This window comes from Podarcis vaucheri (genome assembly GCF_965113315.1).
Source record: "Podarcis vaucheri genome assembly, chromosome: 7".
Classification (NCBI taxonomy): domain Eukaryota; kingdom Metazoa; phylum Chordata; class Lepidosauria; order Squamata; family Lacertidae; genus Podarcis; species Podarcis vaucheri.
In genome coordinates, this window is record NC_138765.1 from 61,111,793 (window position 1) to 61,135,820 (window position 24,028).

The window sequence follows — 24,028 nt, forward strand, 5'->3', positions numbered from 1 at the left end:
AAAAAAATCATATTCGCCTCTTTTACGTTTTAAGCCAATGGATTAACGTTTGGATCAGGATATGGAGAATTATGGAGAATGGTGGGATTGTCTTAAAGCTTAGAAACAGAGGAGACGAGGAGGAGGAGGAGAATTAGGGTGAACACTGGCATCCCTGTGGAGAAACATTCTTAGCTGTGCTGTATTGTGTGAGCTCACCCTGAGAGAGGAATTCACAAGAGGCCTTCCTTGTAATAAGTGATTGTCTGAACTTCCCTGAAGGGTTTGTTTGTTTGTTTAATTTTTTCCCCCAGCTTTCGTCAAGCTGGCCTCATGCTGCTTGGTATTAGGTTTCAGGCAGGTGTCTCTCCTAGCCCTACCCAGAGATGCTGGGGATTGAACCCAGGACGTTTTGCCTTCAAAGCACATGCTCCTCCAGCCCTGAGCTATGCCAGAGTTCAATTTCACACTCCTTCATTTGTCCCTAAAGAATAGTGACTGGGGGAGATAGTGGATTATCTGTGATAGTTCATGCTCAAAGTGGTTCATGACATCAAAAAGTTTACATAAGATAATTCACAAACAATTAATGAAATTTGGTAATGAAATACATACTGTGCATATAGCCAATACACTAGCACAGTGTTTCCCAAACTTTTTTGGGCAACGGCACACCTGTTTAAGGAAAAAAATCTCGCGGCACACCACCGCGGCACAGCCCCGTGATGTCAGCGCGCAGCGTCACGCCGGGAGGGACGCACGAAAGTGAAAGTTTTTTCCCTCCCCCTTGCCGGGGAACCTCCAAGCTTTGGGGGTGGGAGGAGGCAGCAGAGCGAGGGACTGAGGGACGGCGGCAACTGAGGCGGCGGCAGCTGTTGTGGTGGTGGCGGCGATAGCGGGCGGAGGAGGGGGCGGCGGCGGGGCTTGAGGAGCCGTCGCCGGGAGTTGCTGCTGCTGTTGTTGCTGCTGCTGCCCGGACATGCCGGCCTCCTCCTCCTCCGCTGTCTCGTGCTCCTCCCTTTTGCACGCGCTGCCCCGCCGCTCGGCACCACCGCGGAGCCGCCCCTGGCTCGACGCGGATCCTCGCCGCCGCCGCCTCTCACCGCCCGACTCGCCCGCCTCCCTCCCACGGCACACCAGCCAATGTCTCACGGCACAGTAGTGTGCCGCGGAACACCGGTTGGGAAACACTGCACTAGCAGATGCACACTATGCATATATAGACACACAAACAAACTAATATATATTACTAAATATGCGCTAGACAATCCACCGATAGCAATAAGGTCTAACAATAGCAGTTCAAGAACCATAATCCAGATAATATCAACCCTGGCAACAACCCCTATCTGATAGCCTTACCCTGGTAGCCTCTAGGTATCCTGAGCAACAGAAGCAGCCTCTGTAGCTGGAGCTCAGCCAAGAACCAACTTTCCCAGGCAAGGTCAAAATAGGTCAGGTAGGGACTGGGCCTTGTAGGAATCACTGTGAGGTGGTCACTGGATGATGGCATCATTGGCCGATGGTGGGCCACAGCTCAGAGGTAGTACAACATATGTTCTGCCTATGTAAGATGCCAGGTTCAGCTCTTCCAGTTAAAGGAACACAGAGAGCCCTGGGCCTAGGCTACCTGAAAAATACAAGCCTGCCCTGGTGCTATGATCCTCAGGTGAGCATCATCTCTCAGTTCTATTAATATTAGAGGCATGTTTGATGGTGACAGGAGAGAGAGAGCCTTTTCTGTGACCGTTCCCAGATAGTGGAATTCTCTCTCAAGAGAGGTTAGACTGGCTCCCTCTCTGATATCCTTTTGGCACTGTATAAGACCTTCCTGTTTGGATGGGTCCTTGAAAATTAAGGTGCAGATGATGCTGGTCTCTGGGTTGCTGTCAGGACATACTGTATGTATTTTAATTGCTGGTTCTAAATGTGTTTTGAGTACTTGAACTAAATTGGTTTTATCACTTTGCATTTTAAAATGATAGTTTTAAATGTTGGAAGCCGCCCTGAATACCAACTTGGGAGAAAGGCAGGGTATAAATATATATTATAATAATTGTTGTGAGAGACACTAGACAGGGGTATAGGAAGGGTGTGTGCAGTTGGTGCAGTCCGTCCTGGGTGTGATCCTTGAGGGGGGTGACAAAATGGCACACCGCGGGGCTCGGCACTTACCACAGGGCCTGGCCTGCAGCACGTCCAAGCCACGCGTCTCTCCTGGGAGTGACGTGGTGGCTCAGGGCCCTGCGCTGCCCAAAATGGGGCTTGTGTCTGTCAGGCGGACTCCATGGGCTGCGCTGCCCCCCAGGGTGCGGATCGCTGTGGCACCCCCGTGCAGTGCTCCCGTGCACAACTCGCCCCACCCCTGCCGCTCCGGGTGCCGGAGCAGCTAGCTACACCCCTGACACTGGAGAGGGAAGGGGTCATAGTTCATTGGCAGAACATGTGCTTTGCACTCAGGAGGTCCTGGATTCAATCCATGGTTTCTCCAGCTAAAATGATCTGGTCTCAGGGGATGGGAAAGATCGGCTGTGTCTGGGACCCTGGAGACCCTGGGATTGATGGACCAGTGGTCTGATCCCGTACAGTGGCGGAGCTTCATGCTCTGGCACAGGGAGGTGGAGAGCAGGTGGGGGCGGGGCTGGTGCGAGTCCTGGGGGCGGGGCATGTGGGGGTGGGGAGACAGCTGCAATGGCACCCTACTGGGCTGCCTTCAGATGTCTTCTAAAAGTCAGATAGTTGTTTATTTCCTTGACATCTGATGGGAGGGTGTTCCACAGGGTGGGTGCCACCACCGAGAAGGCCCTCTGCGGAGCCCAGCAGAACATGGGATGTAAGCACCATGCGGGAGGCAGTGGAGGACAGAAGTGCCTGGCGTGCTCTGGTCCATGGGGTCACGCAGAGTCGGACACGACTAAACGACTAAACAACAACAAAGCACCACCATCCATGGTAATATGTATTGCATATCTTTTTTAATTTTTTGCTTTAAGTCGCTTGGGGTCCTTCAGGTGACAAGTGACTACTAAGTCTAATGAAATGAGCCATCCTCCTTTCATCCTGGCAGGTGTGAGCAGGATGGCTGAGGATGCAGAGCTGGTTCTATCTCTCCATTCACCCCTGCTGGAGAGTCCATCACCTTCTGTATGGTCGTCCATTCCACTGCCAAATGGCTCTTACCATCAGAAAGTTTGGTTGGGATCTCCTTTCTTGCAATTTGGATCCATTGGTTCTGATCCTACCCTCTGGAATAGCAGGGGACATGCTTGCTCCATTTTCCATGTGACAGCCCTTCATATATTTGAAGATGGCTATCATTGCCTCTCAGTCTTCCCCAGGCTAAACACACCTAATTCCTTCTATCTACTTAATTCAAAATTCAGTCTGTAGAATGAGAATATGCACATTTGTTTTGCATATATAGATTTGCGCTGTTTGTTCCAAGTGCAGAATTTGAATTTCTCAAACGCATAAATACTCCCTGTTTCAGTGCAAAACGTCACGCTCCCTCTTGTGAAATCTGTTATGTTGTGAATAAAACCATCACCTTAATGCTCTTAATGTCTAAGTGCAATGTTTTAAACATGAATTTAAAATATATAGCTCTCTTAACCTTGGCTGTTTTTATGAAAGCTAAACAATGGTCAATGACATAAAATTGCATAATTTAGTATTCATTTGCATAATGTAGCATTTTAGCATTTTTTGTCTTGGCATAGGATTTCATTGGTGCATTTGCACATAATATTACCACTCTCATTAAAAGATAAAACATACATTCAAATCATATCCCCACCCCCATTAAAAATATATATTCCCTTTCCTAAATCGCCAAGGCCTTTTATTTTCAGAGGTGAAACTGTAACATTGTGTGTTCCTGGCCAGATATTTTTCTTCTTGCTTTTTCAAATCTAACCTGATGTGCAGCTGGGGAGGTTTGTAAGAAATACCTAGAGAGTTTGTTATCCACCCTCTTTTGTATTGCTCTCTGTTCAGATACACAAATATAATCCTCTGAAAAATACCTGTAAAAAACAGCAACATACAATCCATTTGTGTCACTTTTAGAACAAAGAACAGTGACCTGAAAATAGCCTCCTTCCTTCTGTATGCAAAACGTTGACAATATTCTTTTTCATCCCAAGCTATCAAAATAAGTCTTTTCGCTGTGTCGCCTGTAATCTGTTATGACGGCTCTGCGTTTTGTCATTAGACTTGCTAAAACGTTTTGCTATCATGTGTGTCGTTTTCCAGGGAGAGGAATGTTTATTTTCTTGCTGGGTGTCATGGAAACAGAAATGCTTACCTTACATTGTGGATTGTCCATTTAAGAAGAACGGGGCATATGATCAGAGGCCAGGTTGTGCCCTACCTTAGTGTAAGACCTTTTAATATCTTCCCCAGGGGCTCCCTGGTGGTCGCTGCTGCTTTGTGACCACAGATGGAACCCCATTGAGTCACGTTTTAAAGGATTGCGGTTCTGCCTGGATGTTTGCACCCCAAGCAAAGCCTTGAGCCCAGAGCTCCATAAATGCTCCAGTGCACATGTAGAGCCTCATCCCACAAGATTGCGCTGTTCTTATCAAAGAAGGAAGGTTCAGTCCTGTGAAATGTGCCTCGCGTTTATAGAAAATTATCTTCTTTTTGGCAGAGTCACCAACTGTTAATATATGCTTCAGCTTTCCCTATTTATCAGGGAAAGTCTTTACATTCTGATGCATGTTTCTGGTGAATTTATTGTCCCTAATTATATTGTTTGAAGGGATGTCCTTTAAAAAAAATAGGGCTCCCAGAGCTGCTATTCTTTGGAGTTCAACTCCCTCTGCTGGTGTCATGAGCTACTGGGGACTGTGGATAGCTGCTCCATGTGGGGAGCCACCAAAGTACAGTTGGCAGCTTCTCAATATCTGCCCATCCAGATATTCCTGGACAGGAAGGAGTACAGCAATTCTTCCTGTTCCAACTGGACCTTGCTTGAGCATCATCAGCTTCCTGAGGAGTGGTGTGTTCCTGTATCCATTGGTTATCCTTTGATCCTGTCTCCTGGCTTATCATTAAGTTCTGACTTGTTCTTCTGTTCTGACAGGCTTGTGGGCCCCACCCCCATGATTTGTCCTCCACTTCTTACTCTTTAGTCCATACTACTGGTATGTCTCAACCTCCTGGTTCCTGGCTCACTTCAGTTCTGGCCTTAGCGTGGTGGCAAATTAAGAAGTTCAGGGTCTGTTCCATAAGTAGTAGTAGTAGTAGTAGTAGTAGTAGTAGTAGTAGTAGTAGTTGTTGTTGTTGTTGTTGTTGTTGTTGCTGTTGTTAATTTGACCAATACAGATCTCCATGTGTTGCCTTTCAGCTAGATCCACTATTTTCTGTGCATATACATAAAATATTTTGGAATCTTCCAATGTCTTCTTTTGGATTGACTTAAGTTGCACTTCCCTTGAAGTTCTGTTGTACGTAGTGAAACTTTCAACCATTTTCTTGACAGTGAATCACCTTATGTTTTCATTGTTCCTAAATGCTTGCTTCAGAGCACACAGAACAAATCCCCAGGGTTATTCCTGCCACGCCTTCTCCAGAGTGACCCTAGGAGCCAATCCTTGCTGGCTGATTCACCTCCTTTGACTCTGGTTGGCTCCAATAAGCACAAAAGGTAAGAAGGTTTATTCTCAGTGGCTAAAAAGCTCCCCTTTCATGCTGTTTGGGTGGCTGTAGGACACTAGAGACAGGGACCCCGCTGGGGAAATAGTAAAAGGGCTTCAACTCCCATGACCACTATACCTCTGGCTGTAGCCCAGCTCAGACAACTCTCTAATATTTTAATCTCTGAATGAAGGGAGTAGATGCATCTTTCTAGTGCACACGCACTGTCAGGGGAGAGCCATAGCTCAATGGTAGAGTTTGCTTTGATGTGCGTACCCATTGGTCACTGTCTCCTGAAAGTAACATGCCCCATGAGATAATATTTACCTTCTCTGAACTGCCTATCAATTTAAAACAATGGACACATTTCAGCCAAAGTGAAGGACTTAGGCTACAGCCAATGTGCTCACTTACCTGATGACATGATAGGAGAGGGGTTTCTAGAGCCAATGGGAAACTGTCAGGCTCCCTTGTTGCTTTTGCTCTTTACAGGAAGTGTAATATTCTCAATGCAATCTTGTCATGTTCATGAAACCCCATGTTTAAATTTCTCCCATGGAAATGAATGTGCTCTTTCCTCAAACCGCTCCACTTTGCCTGGACTGTGTTCAAACTCTTTTCTTTTAAATAAACAAACAAACTTGTGAATTCATAAATCTTGCATTGACTTTAATGAAGGGCTTTCCTTCTTCGACTTTGGGATTTAAGGCATCGTTTTTCAGTAGGTGAGATGTGACCCGAAACTGTCTAGCTGTGAAAATATGGGATTGCCGGTGACATATGGGTACCTGAGAGCAACTGAACTTGAAAGGACAAAAGAAATGTCCTGTGGATTTGCATGTGCTTCGAAATGCTTTGGGTTGAGATGAGGGAAGCCTGCAAGTCCATCAAGGATGGAAGGGAAGGCAAAGGAATAATTAAAACGGAAAGTTAAATATCTGAGTTCCATTGTCTTGATTCTAAATGTTCTGCTCATTTTTGAAGTTCCCACAAAATCTGGAAGATAAAAGGAGCCAACCTGCTCCTTCCATTTGCATTCTTTCCAAAAATTATTCCAGCTGCACATGCACAGATGAACTCTTGCCTGCCTTAAGACAGCACGTATATGTTGCATGCAGGACCTCTGAAGGGCTCTCAATCCACCAGGTTTTTCAGAAAAACAGAAAAGACAGCAAAGCAGGTTGGAGGATTCAGTCATTAAATGCAGCTCTTCTTTTCATACCCTTGAAGCACGCTCAGATTTTGCAACAGACCAACAGTGAAAAGAGGGAAGGTTTATTTGGGGGCAGCAAGTGTGCATGGACTAAAATACTGTTGATATTATTTTAAAACATGTTAGCTCCTCTGGGTTACTTGGGGTTTTGCGGGGGCATCTGCTTGGGCAAATCTCCAGTAACATTAAGAACTCCACATGTATTATTTATTTGATACTGTTATACTTATCGTTTCCATTAAAAAATGCCTAAGGTAGCTAACAGTAAAATTCAACACATAATAAAAGAAGGAGTATCACAATAAATGTTGTATAAAAGGTAAAGGTACCCCTGCCCGTACGGGCCAGTCTTGACAGACTCTGGGGTTGTGCGCCCATCTCACTTAAGAGGCCGGGAGCCAGCGCTGTCCGGAGACACTTCCGGGTCACGTGGCCAGCGTGACATCGCTGCTCTGGCGAGCCAGCGCAGCACACGGAAACGCCGTTTACCTTCCCGCTATAAAGCGGTACCTATTTATCTACTTGCACCTGAGGGTGCTTTCGAACTGCTAGGTTGGCAGACGCTGGGACCGAACAACGGGAGCGCACCCCGCCGCGGGGATTCGAACCTCCGACCTTTCGATTGGCAAGTCCTAGGCGCTGAGGCTTTTACCCACAGCGCCACCCGCATCCCAAAATATTGTATAGCAAGCCATATAACCCAGGTTAAAGCATGTTTACTTTTTTAACTTTTCCTTTTTTAAAGTTAATGTGGTGTACGAATCAGACCATTGGTCCATCTACCCCTGTATTGTCTATACTGACTGGCAGTGGCTCTCCAGCGTTCTTGGCAGGAGATATTCCCAGTCCTACCTGGAGATGCTGGGGACTGAGCCTCGGACCTTCTGCATGAAAAGCAGATGCTCTGCTGCTAATATACCGAGTGGGGTCTAATGCAGATCAAGCCTTGCCTGCCTTTATAGATGCCTGCCTTTGCTGAGACAACAGGCCCCTATTAACTTCCAGTCAAGGGGGAAATTCCAGGCAGTCTAAGTTCACTGAGAGCTGTCTGGGGTACTGATATAATTTGCCAGAACCTGAATGTGCTATGCTACAGTTCCCTGAACCTGACTGTTACGTGGCATGGCTCTACTTACTGTAACCTTTCTGCAGTGTGTGCACGCTCTCACATGTCTTTTTGAGTACAAGGGCCACATTCCATTTTGGGTAAGGTTCCAGGGGCCACATGACAGTGATGAGTAGGGCCAGAGGAGCAATTAGTGTGAAGTTTTACCCTTGTGCAGTTAGGCTGGTTTCTACACACGCACACACACATACCCCTCTCTCCTCCATCCAGGCAAGAAAAGAGGCATTATCCGAGGTCAATGACACATCCCAGCCAGCAAAAACCATCACGGAGGGTGCAAAGCAGAGCCAGTAAGAGGCGTGGCCTGGGCAGAGTCACAGGGGCCACTTAGGGAGCCATTGAGGGCCAGTTCTGTCCTTTGGTTCCCCAGTTAGCACCTTACTGGGTTTGTCTTTGCTTGTGATGCCTCTATCAAATGAGACCCTGCTACTGCCCTTTGGCAGGCAGGATCTCGTTTGCCAAGGCTCTGCTTAATAAGCCTTTTCTGAAATCAGCGAGGCCCTGTTCCTTGCGAGCCCATGACCTTTGCCAAACAAGATACATGCAGATTGCAGGACTGCAGGACCCACTTTTGCTTCTTGCTAGGACTCTGAGGTCCTAGCCAAATGACAAGTGATGACCTCACTCATCACACGATGTCTGCATCTGCTCAAGATACAGGGCACAAGGGCTAGATGTCATAAGCAAAGATATTCTCCCCAAACCTTACATGCCCCCCTCCACTTGTAAAGGAGCAGGGTGAGGCCAGTCATTTCCACTGAAGACTGTGCTTGCAAGTGACCATTTCTAAAGGGAGGCCAAGTCACCTGTCCAACGCTTTGGCACTCCATGCACCTTCAATCTAACTGGTTCTGCCAACTGGCCGCCTGTCTCATCAGTTACTGTGGGAACCTCCCTCTTGGGAGGAGGAGGAGAGACTGGCTCAGCTGCATCCCCCTCCCATTTTGGGATGCCCAGCAGTCTCAGGGCAGCGTCACTGCTTGGGTTGCCTCCTATTCCCATCTTGGAATCCTCTTCTGACAGATGCTGGCATTCCGTCTCAACCCCATTTGACACCATGACAGTTGGCCCACTGGGATGGGCACAGTCAAATAGCCTCTTGGACCCATGATTTCTTTCAACAGCATTGCTTCTTGAAGCGCAGAAACTACACACCTCCCCCCCAATCAGAATATTACTGCATTAATAAAGGTTTGAAAAAGGAAATGTCTTTTTCTCCTTTAGCTCGCGTACTTCTGTGTTAATTTATAATTCAGGACAAACAGCATCTTTGATCCCTGTGATACAAATAGATCTTGGAGCCTGGACAGCTAAACAGTTAACATTTGTTTTAGTTTTTTCTATTAAAAAAAGGGTGAGGGGAGAGAAGAGGGGAAAAACAACGGGCATTTTACATTGCAAAGGTCATTTTACGATAACACATTAGGGGGCATATTTTTGGTACAATGTGCATGAACTGAGCTGCGTGATTCCCATTAGTTTTAATGGGAGTTTCACAACTAAATCTATGTCCATTTTGCTGGGGGGAGGGGCGGGAAAAAAAGCTTGATGTACTTCTTTAGAGTAGCAAAACCGAACCAAACAAAACATTGTTAATGAATCTTGAGCCGCTGGCTGTCTCTGGGCTTCGGACTGAATCGTATTGTGTCCATGGCTTCAGAAAACGCAATGGTAATTTGAATTTGTATGTGTATGCGATTTGCCTCTAGAAAAAATAGGGGTGAGCTGACCCTAACAATATGGACTCTGTAATCATTTGTTTTCCCAGCTAACAAGAATCAGGAGGAGAGGGCTCTCGATGGCTGCTAGCCGTGATGGCTACGTTCTGCCTCCACAGTTGGAAGTACAATGCTTCTGAATACCAGTTGCTGGAAACAGCATGAGGGTAGAGTGCTCTTGCGCTTGGATCCTGCTCTTGGGTTTCCCACAGGCGTCTGTGAGAATGGGATGCTGGACTAGATGAGCCATTGGCCTGATCCAGCAGGCCCTTCTTGTTTAGGGGTCGGTGAGCCAGTGGTCTGCTTCAGGATAAGGCAGCGTTGTTCACTGCACTGTCAGTCTCCCAGGAGAACCTTTGAAATACATTCCTCAGAGTTTCAAGTTTTCTTCTTCTTTGTTCCAAAAGCTGGCCTTCTATAAATACAATGCGGCAGAAGGTTAAAAGGAGCAAGGTATTTATTACCCTACAAGCATTCACTGGCTCGGGAGTACATAACAATAACTAATGCACTTATTTAATTTTTAGGCATTCTTAACAAGTGGACCATTTCACCTATAAATCTAAACTTGATTCATGTGCAGGAAGGGAACAGAAGGTCAATGAAAGGAAAATAACTTTTGATTTTAGGCCTATTCAACTCACAGTCTACCCTCCAGCATATGGTTTAGGTTGAAGAGGACCACAATTACTTTAAATGTTCCTTCTCTATCACAGTCCAGCTGCATTTTCTTTGCCGCCCAGTACACAGCTATGCTGGGAACAAGTCAGTTACTGAGACACCTGCTCAGGATTCCAGCATTGGAAAGCTTCATCGATAAAAGGAGAGGGAGAACAACAATTTTCTGTAACATCCTGATCCTGCGCTCGACATGCTTTATGCAGAACAAATTGGATATTATTCTGTAGCGATGCGTTTGGTGCTTAACATGAAGCACTAAACTTAAAATCTGTTACAAAACTTCTTTTTAAACCCTCAGAAAGAGATTGAAAATGTACAGCAGAGGTGGGAACTGCAAGCTCACCCAAAACTCACCCACCAAGCCTCTCTGAGTGACCTGCCAGCCCCCTGCTCCATTTTGTAATGGCGGCATTGCTGCTAGACAAGCATGGCAAGCACGAAAGCAGCAGTAGCCAGTCATCTCCATTGTGGTGTTGCACTGAATGGAAAGATTTAAATGACAATAGAATCCTATGACCTTCCCATGAATTGCACCCTGAAAATAGCTTTCAACAGCTTTAGCAGTGCAATTGAACAGTGCCTGGACAGCTCAGTTGGTTAGAGCATGGTGCTCATAATGCCAAGGTTGCAGGTTTGATCCCTGTATGGAACAGCTATATATTCCTGCATTGCAAGGCATTGATGGAAGGTCCCTTCCATCTCTATATTTCTAGGGCGGGGGGAGTGGTTTTATTCCCCGGCATTTTTGAGCTAGAAGGACTAATGGTCTGACACAGTTTCCTCCGTTCCTAATCCTGCACATTTCCACCCATGTCCCATGGAGTCAAACAAAGCATGCTTCCAAGTAAAGTGAGTATAGGATTGCAGCTTTGAACAATGAATAAAATCCCTTCTTTAAAAACCAGCATTTTTGCAAAAGGCATTAGAAAGAGACAGCAAGGGAAACTTCCCAGGTCAGAAGGTGGGTTCCAAAGTCTGGGTGCATCTCTTGTGATATATACCTTTAGTACTCAGCCTAATCTTCTCATTGTAGATTGTTTTTAGCCAGTTTTAATATTGTATTTTTACATCGTTTCAGCCTGCCCTAGGACCTTACAGTGAAGGGTGGGCTGGAAATCTAATTTACTATTATTAATAACAATGCACAGCAAACCACAAGCACAAGCTATTAGCCATGATGGTTATATCCCACCTGCACTGTTGGAGGCAATATATGCCTCTGAATGCCAGAGTCTGAGGATCACTGGTGGGGAGAGGGCAGTTGCTCTCTCCAGTCCTGCCTTTGGGCTGTGGGAACAGAGTGCTGGACTAGATGGGCCCTGATTCAGCAGGGCAATTAAATCACAGGTGACCTGTAATAGGCAGCACGACCCTGCATTTCCACCTTCAATTCTGTGGCGGAGGCAGATTGAAACAAAAGAACGCAGTTATTTTCATGACTCTTTCTTCTGCTTGAAAAATGGGATTTGCTGCCACTAGATGTGGTGGCTTCTAGTTGAGATGGCATTGGAAGGGGCTACCCAGTGGTGTAGCGTGGGTTGTCAGCACCCGGGGCAAGGCAAGTAATTTGCGCCCCCTAACCCGTGGATTTGCGCCCCCTAACCCTAACCCCCAGATGTTGCGCCCGGTGTGGCCGGCCCCCCCCGCACCCCCATGCTACGCCACTGGGGCCACCCGCCTGATCCCTCAGGCTCCCCTGACCTCCTTATATTCTTAAATATACATCTCCTTCTGTGGATGTTGGTGCTATGCATGCAGACATCACGAGAGGGAGGAGAGCAAAGCCAGTGTGGCCCCGCTCCTTGCTCCCCTGCTCATCAACATGGGAAACTCCAACTCCCACATAGGGCTATGGATCTCCTCGAAGTCTGCCCTTTCACCTGCTTATACCTCCCACTTCCTAGAGTAAATTGTGAACAATTTAAAGCCCCCCCCCGGTTTTGTTTGGAAGATGAGACTTTGACACGCACAAGGGCCATTCTCTGTCTCGCTTTTCAGTCCATTCGACCTGCTAGCATTGTCTTGGTCAGGAGTCCTTGGCCCGATGTTTTCATGGGCCTTGTTCTAGTTGCTGCTGGGGCTAACTCCTCACCTCACCATCAGTCAGTGTTGTTAGGAACATCTGTTTCACTTTGCACTTTTTTCTTTTTGGCAGAACAGTTTCCCTTTTGCGTGGTGTAATAACTTTCAAGCCGCTGGTTTATTATTCACCTCTCTCTCTCCCCCCCTTCCGCTTTCCCCCTTTTCAGCTGCACAGATTATTCACACACACAAGAACATTTTCTCTGCTTCTGACCTTTCTTTAGAATATCTGCTTTGATTCTGCACATACTTAGGTGGGTTTTTCTTTTCTTTTACCCCTTTCTTTGGGGTTTAGTATTCCTCCCTCCCTTGCTTGCTCTCCACCCCCACCCCCCCACCCCGGCCACTGTTTTCCCCCAGGTTCATTGTCTGGCTGGCACCAGCAGGCTCAGAAGACTTGCTTTCCCTCATCTTTTCATCCTTCACATGAATTCAGCTGCACATGGTGATCACCTTTCTTTAAAAACAGCTTTTGCAATGACTCTTCTTTCTTTAAATAAAATAAAATAAAGAATCCAAGTTACACTCGGATCTGTTCTGACTATTCCCATCTTTCCGCCACCCCCTTTTCTGCCTCGATTCCAGGTCTGTTACTCTGTGTGATCGAATAATTAAGTGCAATTGGCAAAACAGTTTTGGTTCTTCGATGCTGGCTCACTCTGGGTCCTCAGGTTTTATCACCCCACTCCACTAGGAAAAAACCTGCCTTTCTCTCTCTCCCAGCACCGTATCTTGAGTGCTGCTCCTTTCTCTCCTTTGCTGCCTTTGTCTCTTGTCTCCAGGGCTTCTCTTGTCACATCATACAGTTTTTCCATCATATTTGGCATTTTTGACCTGATCTACCTCTCCAGCTTGCCAGCATTTTCTTGTTAGCTATAGAGCATCCCCTACTGATCTCGTCAAGGCATTTTCTTAAAACCATTTCCAACAGCTTTACTAAAAAATTTTTTTTGAAGACTTAAATAAAAAAAGACCTCTATCCTCAAAAGTACACTGGTTGGAGTTTGAGGTTAAGAGTTATCTTTTTAAAAAATGTGTCCCCTCCCAAAAAAAGAGAGAGGAATAGAATAAAAAAAACCCTTCCTGTAGTTTGTTTGTTTTTTTAATCCACAGATACATTTCTGTTACATCCCATCCTATTATTTTTCTTTCTTCTGGAACTGTTATTCATATTGATGTTTACTGAAGCTCAAACCAGATAAGACTGAGATAAATCCACTAGTGGGGGTTTTCTTAGACCAGATGGATGGGAGGATGGGAAGTGAGTGTTTCAGTTTGCAAACGTTCTTTTGGAACCTGAATGTCCGACGCGGCTTCCAATTGGCTGCAGGAGTTTCCTGTAGCCAGTGGGAAGCCACACCTTGGTTCCCGAATGTTTTGGAAGTCAAACGGACTTCCGGAATGGATTCCGTTCAGCTTCCAATGTACCACTGTATTATTATTATTATTATTATTATTATTATTATTATTATTTTTAAAAACCCAATGAATTATGACACAAAGCATAACAAATCAAACAGCTTGTTTTAAAAAAACACCACTGAAAGCAATAGAGTGAAATGCTCAGTTCCAGGGAATGCTTGTCCCTGAATGAGTGAAAGTATCGACAATTGTTGCCAATAATTCAATTATTGACGAAAAGAATATCCAGGTTGCACCAGCAGGCTCTCCCTTGCCCTGCAGATGACCAGTCGGAAATGGAGCTGCCTCTAGAGGAAAATCAATGCCTTATTTCTATCATAATTTACGACTGATGTTTCATTACTACGGTGTGAAGAAAATTGCTTCGAAGCCTGCCTGACCCGTCCCCCTTGCTATGGGTTACGATGCATCATCATCTTGGGTTGGCAGTTGGGTCCCCAAATGCTCGTTCAGTCATGTGCTTGCATAGGCTGTACCCTTGGCTAAATGCACAAAGGGTGTTGGCAGCGACCTTCCTACACATTCCATTGTTGTGCAAAAGAAAGTCTGAACTAGGCAAACTCCCCCCCCCCACTCACACTCACACACCTCCTCCAGTTTTTATAAACTGTTCTCTGTCCATTCTGCATATGGCTGAAATAGGAAACAATCCTGCCCCCTATTTTTATTACTTGATCTTGCGTAAAATGACAATGTGTGCCCAAGAAGGCGGCCCATCGTTCCGGATCCAGGATTTTGTTTAAAGGACTGTTTTAAGAGGAAACATCTCTCCCTCTCCCTTCATCTTAATCTCACAGTGTGTCACGGAGCAGAAAAGAGCCATAGACTTTTGTGGCGCTTGAGTCCACAGATCTGGCTTTGTGGCAGGCGTTTCCCGTGGCGATCATGCTGAAAGTCTGGATGTTCATACACTGTCTTGTGGAATCAGCTGGACCCAATTATGAGCTGCCCCCTTCCTCTCCCTCTGCAGTACAGCTTTTTGTGTCCTCTCTGGCTCAGTCAATGGCGAGGTGTTTGCTCCTGGCTGCGAGACACTTTGAAACTTGAACATTCAGATTTTCTGTTGCTGCTTGTGGTTTTAAGTCCCTTTTGAAAATGGGCTCTCCTCCCCACCCCAACCCCCACATTCTTCTTCTTCTTCTTGGTTCATTTATATGTGGTGTATGCCTGACGGAAGCAAAAAATAAAATCTGTCAAAGATAAATATCTACGAAGGTGCTAAGATATCTAGAAGCAGAGCAGCAGCAAAAAAGAAGAAGGCAATTTTAAAAGAAGCACCCAAGGATCTTTAAAGGGGGGGGAGCACTGAAATTAAGTTAATACAGGCAGTTGTTAAAATATACCAAAGGAGAAGAACAGAACAACGAAGGCAGGAGAAAGAATTTGGCTTGGAAGTAGAATTGCATCTTTGCCTATGCATGTTTATGCAAATTTTCCCAATCTCCTGTCAGTAAAATGGGAATGATAATGACCTACCTATCCAGGTTGTTGCGAGGCTAAATATGACAGTGGTTTTTAATTTGGGAGAATATTTTGGGCTTTTCCTCCTGTGCTTTGAATCCATGGAGGGAATAATCAGCCGTACTTGGCAAACCACTTTCCTGGCAAGGATAGGTAAAGGTAAAGGGACCCCTGACCATTAGGTCCAGTCGTGACTGGGGTTGCGACACTCATCTTGCTTTATTGGCTGAGGGAGCCGGCGTACAGCTTCCGGGTCATGTGGCCAGCATGACTAAGCCGCTTCTGGCGAACCAGAGCAGCGCACGGAAACACGATTTACCTTCCTGCCGGAGCGGTACCTATTTATCTACTTGCACTTTGACGTGCTTTCAAACTGCTAGGTTGGCATGAGCAGGGACCAAGCAACGGGAGCTCACCCCATTGTGGGGATTCGAACCTTCTGATCTTCTGATCGGCAAGTCCTAGGCTCTGTGGTTTAACTCACAGCGCCACCTGCATTCCTTCCTGGCAAGGATATTTGACCTTAATGCAGAGGTGAGGAATCTCTTCCTGCCTAAGAATCAATTCAGGGCAACCTCCCGAGAGTGACATGCCATTGGTGGGTGGGGCCAGAAGCAAAAGTGGGAGGAGCAATAAATGTAAATTCTACCTTTAGACAGTAGGTTGGTTCCAACACAGACTCACGCTTCTCCTCTGAGCAAGAAGCATTTTATCAGAATTCAGGGGAACATCCCAGCCAGTCAAAAGCAAGGAAGGTGCAAAGTAGGGCTGCCGAGGGGCATGGCTTGGGGACAGGGGTGTGACTGAGGTGCGGCATAGTCTTGAAGGGCAGTTAGAGAGGGCCTAACAACACTAAATGTGGAAGAAGAAGTAATGGTAGTAGTAGAAGAAGAGTTTGGATTTGATATCCCACTTTATCACTACCTGGAGTCTCAAAGCGGCTAACATTCTCCTTTCCCTTCCTCTCCCACAACAAACACTCTGTGAGATGAGTGAGGCTGAGAGACTTCAAAGAAGTGTGACTAGCTCAAGGTGGAGCAGCTGTATGTGGAGGAGCAAGGAATCGAACCCGGTTCACCAGATTACGAGTTCACTGCTCTTAACCACTACACCACTCTGGTTCTCTGGAAATCGGACCTTTGTGGCTCTGCAGACCTGATGATCTCCTGCCAGTTGCAAGGTTGTTGCACCCAATCACTGTTGTGGGGCTGGGGAGAAATACTGGATGGACCTGTGCAATGTAGCACCTATTTTTCAAGTTCCTTCTCAGTGTGATGCATCTGCCTGGGCTGTACCACTTCCAGGAAAGGTGGTGGCTCAGCAGTGGAATCCCACATGGAATGTCCCAAATTCAAACTCTGGCATCTCTGGGTAGAGCTAGGAGAAACTCCTGAGTCTGAAACCCTGGAGAGTTACTCCAATCATGAGCTAGATGGGCCAGTGGCCGGACTCAGTTTCCTGTGCTCCCATGATACAAAAAAAGTGTGCATAGAAAACATTGAAAAGGTTGGGTTCTAGCTGGAGTCTTGTCTTGACACATATCCTAGCTTACCTCTTTCCTCCATACATACTATGCATGTACAGACCACTATCCCTTTGGTTCCAGAAACTCATCCCCAGTGCTCCTTGCTCTATCCTACAGGAAACAGTATTCAGACTTGATCCAGTGACAGCAGATTTTCAAAGTCTGATACATTGGGGTTTGAGCAACTTTTGCTAAACACCCCACCCCATGGGCAACAATCCTTTGTGGGTGACCTTTGTGGGGGCACATGCCAATGGTTGGTGTAGCAGAAAAATGGGGTGTGGACAGACAGATGACACTGTCCATCTTCCATCCCTGGGTAAGCAGGAGATATTATCACAACTCAAGGACACATTCCAACTCAGTGAAAATCACTTTAGCAGGCCAGTGGGGGATGTGGTCTGGGGGTGGGGCCTGGGAAGAGTCCTGGGGGCCATAAAAAGATGCCGGGGGGCAGGTAGAGATCTTTGTTATATAGCCCAACAACATAAATTGATGTGCCCAGACAATCTCCTTTTGTACAAGAAATCAGACGTTTTAATTATGCCCTCCCCCTTTCCCTTCTTACCACCTGATGATGTACAGGCCTTTCTGAAAAGAGTTTGCATTTTGTTTTAAAGTTTGCATGAAAGGAATCTAAAGTTGAGAAAGAGAGGTTGGCACTGTGCGGGATTAACTTTTCAGGTAACAGAAGAATTACCTTTGGCGACATTTCTCTTGATGACACGCAAGAATGGAGGGAGGACATAAAAGGGGCCACCTAAGATGTGGAAATCTTCCCCTTCAACTTGAAACACGGCCCTTTAAAAGCCACTTACAACCTCATCTGTACATCCCAATGTTTCCTTTCTTTACCCAGAATATCTTTTCATGAAATTTGTCTTGGTGTTTGATCTGTTAGCCTTTCTTGGTTATCTTTGTCTAATCTTTTGCAATGTAATTTTTTCTCCCTTGCAGAAATTAATTCTTTCGCCCTCCTCTCATCTCTGATTATTTTATGTTGTGAGCTCTCTTAAAAGTTTTCAACTCCATTGCTCTTTTCAGGGTACATTTTCCTCTGTTCAAGATGCATTCAAAGCGGAAGTGGGTAACCTGCAGCCTGAGTGACACATATGCAGTCCCCAACCTCATTTCTTCATGCCTCCAGAAGCTGCCCTTATTGATCAACCCTATCAGATTTTGAAGATTTTCAGAATGGTGGAGATGGGCAGGAGTGGGAAATGAGGCATTCTTCTATGACTTGGATTTTGCTCCAAGCTGGAGAAGGATTTTGGGGCTTTAAAAACTAACCTCTCATTTGAAGTGAGCTGGTTTGTTTGTTTTTTAAGCCCCCAGATTTCACCCCCAGGCTTGGCTTGGGAACATTCATGGAATGCGAATGGTTTTCTTCAACATTTCTCCTGCCTTATGATGTTGGTGGGTGCATGATGCCTGTGCATGCCGTGGTGGAGAGCTGCTTGAGAATTCAGTTGCCAGCCCCTTCTAAAACATAAGCTTGGAGACTCTGAAGTCCTACTCAGAGTAGGCCCATTGAAATTAATGAGCCTAAATTGGCCATGTCAATAAGTCCCGGTGGATCTACTATGAGTAGGACTAGCACTGGCTATCACCCATATTTGGGAACAAGGGAGAGGGTTATTGATCCGCGTGGAGGGGCAGAAAACTCCTAAAACATGTGCCAGAAATAATCAGGATCATTGGCTCAAATAGAGAAGATATTCAGTGAATTAAATGGTGTTTGGTAGGGTGGCCTCTGACGCCTCCTGAAGCTGCCCCATTCAGCCCCATTCACTTGGCTGAAGTGTGGGGGACAAATTCTCTAAATTAATAATAAACCTTCTTCCATCCCATCAGAGTTTCATCCTTCCTACTTTATTTCATCTGAATCCAAACCCTCACCCCAGTTTTTAAAAGGATTTCTCTCCCTGTTGCTATGTAGTTTCAGAACAATTAGAAGGGGAAATGTTTTATTTTGTAAGAAAAAAAACCCACCCCTGCCATTTCCATATCCCCGGGGAAGAGAAAGGTTTTCTCCTGCTGTCTGGTCGGCTTCTGCGAAGTGCATGTGAAGCACACTAAAGTCAGAAAGGAGTCGCTTTCATTTGCTTTCTGGAACAGTTTTGGATGTCTGTATCCAACCTTTTCCATTTGCGAGCTCAAGGGCTCCTAGCAGATGGGTGTGTTTTAACTTTGTGCAACAGAGAAACTCAACACAACTGCACTAGTAGAAACTTGAGGCGCAATGGTTTGCAGCATCTATTTATGACAAATCTATTGGCAACCTGTTTATGTATTCTATTATGTGACAATGTCCCACTGGGGCAAAACAGTTTGCTGGCGGAACAAGTATGCGGTTAAGTGACTTTAACGTAGTGCTACAAACACAAAATTTGTTGCATGAAAAATAAATTTTAAAATCCTCTGTATACTAAATATCAACCCAGTGGAGCTTACTTCTGAGTCGATTTGCACAGGACTTGGAATTCTACCCTTTGTCTACTTTTGCCTCTAGCTCTGCCCACCACTAGAATACAGCCCTCCAAAGGTTGCCCAGAGTGGAATGTGGCTCTCAGTTTGAAAACTGGGTACATGCGTCTGATTAGACCAGACCCCAAATGTTTGCTTCTCCCCCGCAACCATTCTTCACCCTGGACTTGAGGAGCTGCATTTCCCTTCTCCAAAGAACTGCTGTCCTCAAAGCACTCATATCCAATCCTGGAATTTATCTGCAAATTGATGTATCTTCAGAAAAGTCACTGTCGGTATTATTTATAATTGCGTTCTAAGTGGTATATGGAAACTGCCTCTTACACAGACAAGAAGTTAAATTGGTAAATGTCACGAAAACTCCGCAGAAACTTAATCAGAGGTTTATTAACTTCAGCGGTGACTGCTGAAAAACAGGGATAGGTGGTGGCGGCAAAGGACAGGGCAGAGTGCAGGGCGGCTGACAGCCGGTGGAGCAGGCATCCCCAAACTCGGCCCTCCAGATGTTTTGGGACTACAACTCCCATCATCCCTAGCTAACAGGACCAGTAGTCAGGGATGATGGGAGTTGTAGTCTCAAAACATCTGGAGGTCTGAGTTTGGGGATGCCTGCAATGGAGCTAGGGGTGGGTGCAGCCAAAGGTCACAATAGGTAGGGTATACTTGTGTCATGACCCCTGAACCTGTCAGTGAACTGAATATGGAATCAGACTTCAGGGACACCGTTTGGTGAGATGGGTCAGATCTGACTGCAGAAGATCGGGAGACCTGCGGCGGTTGGACAGGAGCTCCCAGAGGGATCTGCCAGATCAACAAGGCCTAGGGGGCCACAGCCCAGATCCTCATGGGCACCTTCCCCTGAGACTGAAGAACCAGATGCCTCTGAGGTAGAAATTCTGTAAAAAAACATTATCAGTGAGGCCAGTGTCACATATGCAATAGTGTGTCCTGACCGGAAACAGTTTAGGTAGAGCCTAATGGCTGGATGCCAGAGTGAAAAGCAACTCCAGGTAGAGAAAAATAATTCTAGGAGGGCCCTGTGCATACAGTTTAAAAATAAAAAAAGATGTTAAGAAGTGTCTGCAAAGCAGGTTTTCTAACGGAGCATTGTGGCACCATTTTTTAGCATTAGAAATCCCTGTAAAGCAGAAATGTTGTTGCATGACCAAAGTGCATGACCATTTTGCTTTTCCAGCTTTCATGGAGTTGATAAATACTTTGTAGACTGAAAAATCAACCTACATCGTTAACCAGGTAACAGGTTTGCCATGTTGCCAACTTCAGTATGTGCTGAATTTCCCACCTGACAAAACCTGATCTTTACATGTGTTAATTGCTTAAAGGTTGGAGGAAAGGGAAAAAATTACCTTGAATGGTCAATGACAATAATGAATGCCAGCATCCGGCCGTGTCAGGCACTTGGCTAGCCAGTGCTGCAATATCCAGTGCCAAGTTATTGCTGACAAGGGCTGTAGCTCAGTGGCAGAATGCTTGCCTTATATGCAGAAGGTCCTGGGTTCAATCCCCAGCATCCCCAGGTTAGGCCTGGGAGAGACCCCTGCCTGAAACCCTGGAGAGCTGCTGCCAGTCAGCGCAAGCAACACTGAGCTAGATGGGGCAATGGCCTGGCTCAGTAAAAGGCAGCTTTGTAAGTCTACAAAGGGTAAGACTGGGAACTTTCCCTGTTTGAAACTCTACAGTGCCTTTGCCAGTCAGTGTAGACAGCACTGAACCAGATGGACCAATAGGTTCTGATTTGGTAGAAGTCAGCTATGTTCCTATGGGTAACATGGAAATCGCCACTGATGCTTTTTGCTCAGAGCTAGCTGCAGCTAAAAACCCAGCAAGAATATTTTTTTGGATGAGGGATAGGCAGAGAAGAGCAGGAGAAGGCAGTGGGGGCTCCTGCCCAGCAGGTTAGGCACATTCTGCAAAATGGAGGTCTTGCCCTTTTGCTTAGCTGCGCTATAGTCCAAATTCCAAACTCTCCAGAATCACAAAATCTGGGTGATTTCTCTCTCTCTCTCTCTCTCTTCTGAACGGCTTTGCTAGCTTCCTTTGTGAATTGGATAAAGACCAGGTTCTGCAAAGCACTGAGCGGATGGCTGGCAGCAGCTCCCATTCAGAAGATCCCAGCATGCTGTGTAAATGGGATTTGAGCTCTTTTGATAATTGTTCTCACATGGGTCCCACTGAGCTGCCCTGAAAATCCAGCCCCATGTCCTAAACAATAATTTGAGCTAGCAGCCCATCCTTGGACCCAGCTGAGGTGATGATGGTGTAACAGAGCTTCAGATGCCAATAATGTCAAAGTGAGACGGATAAAGCAAGTAGATTGCCTACGGTTGGACCTGCTATCTCCCCCCACCTCTTTTCTTTTTTCTATCTCATGGGCTTCAGTAGACTCTGTTTACTATGGAGAGCCCTGATTTTCTGGGAACTGCCCTAGATACATCATTGCCCCCATTTTTCTTTCTGGGGCATTGCTGGGAATACATCTAATTATTATTATTGCTAGTATGTACACTGTGGAGAAAGTGGATAGAGAAAAGTCCCCACCCCCTCTCTCATAACACGAGAACTCTTGGGACATCCAATGAAGCTGACAAAGGAAAGGGAGGACTTATTCAGGCACAGCGCATAGTTAAACTATGGAACTCACTGCCACAAGAGACAGTGGTGGTCACCAACTTGGTTGGCTTTGAAAGAAGCTTAGACAAATTCACGGAGGTTAGATAAGACCGTCAATGGCTTCTAGCCATGATGGTTGTGTTCTGCCTCCACTGCATCTGAATACCAGTTTCTGGAGGTGGGAGGAGGGGGTGGAAGAGGGGGGGGTTGTGCAGTGAATTCGGGTCGGGATTAAAATAAATAAATAAATACCAGTTTCTGGAAACTGTAGGAGGAGAGAATACTGCCGTGCTCAGATCCTGCTTGAAGGCTTCCCAGAGCCAACCTGGTTGTCCACTCTGAGAACAGGATGCTGGACTAGATAGGCCATTGGCCTGATCCAGCAGGCTCTCCTTAAGTTCTTCTGTGGGGCTTGTTCTCCTTGTTCTCCTGCTTGTTCCACTCGCCAACCCCTCCCTCCACTCCCCCATTAACTCACTAGAGCTTCCCCTTCCTACCCCAGGCAACTTGCTTTTTACACTTCCACCTCCATTTCTGAAAGCACTTTCCTGCTCTACAACCCCACATAGCACCAATTTTCACCTCCCCTCCCCTGCCCATGCCCCCCACTCCTCCTGTGCAACTCCCCCTTTCACCCAAAACACTTCTGTAGTACACTGAGTTAGGTGTACCAGCGGTCTGACTTGGGCCCCGCCTGCACTATACATTGAAAGCAGTGTTATCCTGGCTTCTGCCAAAGAATTCTGGAAACAGTGACTTCTCATCAGAACACCTCTACAGTGGTACCTCGGGTTACAGATGCTTCAGGTTACAGACTCCGCTAACCCAGAAATAGTACCTCGGGTTAAGAACTTTGCTTCAGGATGAGAACAGAAATCGCACAGTGGCAGCAGGAGGCCCCATTAGCTAAAGTGGTACCTCAGGTTAAGAACAGTTTCAGGTTAAGAACGGACCTCCAGAACGAATTAAGTTCTTAACCCGAGGTACCACTGTGTTCTCTTCACAGAGCTACAGTTCCCAGTTTGGCAATCAATCCCCTTCTCTATGGAAATTTGGGAATTGCAGCTCTGGGAAGGGAACGGGGTCTCCTAACAACTCTCAGAGCCCTTAACAGACGACAGTTTCCAGGATTCTATGGGGGAAGCCACAACATTTAAGTGGCATAATACTTCTTTAAACATATGGGGCAGATGGGACTGTGGCAGAATTCAGCTTCTTACTCTTGGCTATAAGAAGAGAGGGTATTTGTCCACACGAGAGGGCCCTCCTTTTGAGGTCTGAAATGTTGGAGTCTCTTAAGATGGAGTTCAACTGCTTAATGATACAGAGGGAAGGAAAGTTCTTACCTACCCTCCAAATCAAGAAGAATGCAGCCGCCCCATCAACAATTTAAATATCTTCCATTAAGGTGAGTTGGCGCTTTGGACTTTTACTCTAGTTTCTCTCCCCCCCACCCCCCTTCCTCTCCCTTTGAACAGCTCCTGCTGCTAGGTCTGGAAAGTCCTGTGCCATAAAGAAACGCCGGAGCCCCAGCAAAATAAAGACAAAGAGAGAGAGAGAGAAAGCTCTGTGAGAAGAAGTTCAAAAGAAGCGGAGACTAAGAATGAAGTTTTCAAGCTATGTTCCAAGGCAAGGACTTTTTCATCTTTAAACCTTTGAATTGCGAATTCACACCAGTAAAAGTTACTACTAGGTTAAAGTTTAAATGGCATAGAAAAAGGAGTGAGAGAAAAGATTAAACATGTTCTGTCTGGACAGTGGAACAAAGACTTTGAATCCTTATCTATGCACCTGTCTATAGACCGTCTAAGTTCTCGGAGTCCCACAGAGGACATGAGATGAAGTCCTCTTATTGTTCGTATTAAGGACGGAAGTAATTGAAAGGAAAAGGGAAAGGAAGGGAGAAAAAGGGTCTCGAATCAGCTATGACTGCCTGTATGGTTAAAAAATAATTTAAAGGGAAAGGGACTGTCAAGCAGTTCATATTATGGAAATCTGACCGTTGAAGGCAGAGTCCCCCCCTCCCCCCAAAAAAGATCTCTGGCTATTATTCTTTGCAAGAG

At 46.1% G+C, this 24,028-nt stretch overlaps 1 long non-coding RNA gene across 1 annotated transcript; it reads left to right on the plus strand.

Annotated features, from left to right (window-relative positions):
* Window positions 1-1,525: 1,525 nt before the first annotated feature.
* LOC309537899 lies at window positions 1,526-23,772 on the plus strand. The gene is made up of 3 exons (XR_014222052.1): window positions 1,526-1,648; window positions 5,465-5,629; window positions 23,444-23,772. It is a non-coding gene; the product is annotated as an uncharacterized lncRNA (long non-coding RNA).
* Window positions 23,773-24,028: the final 256 nt, after the last annotated feature.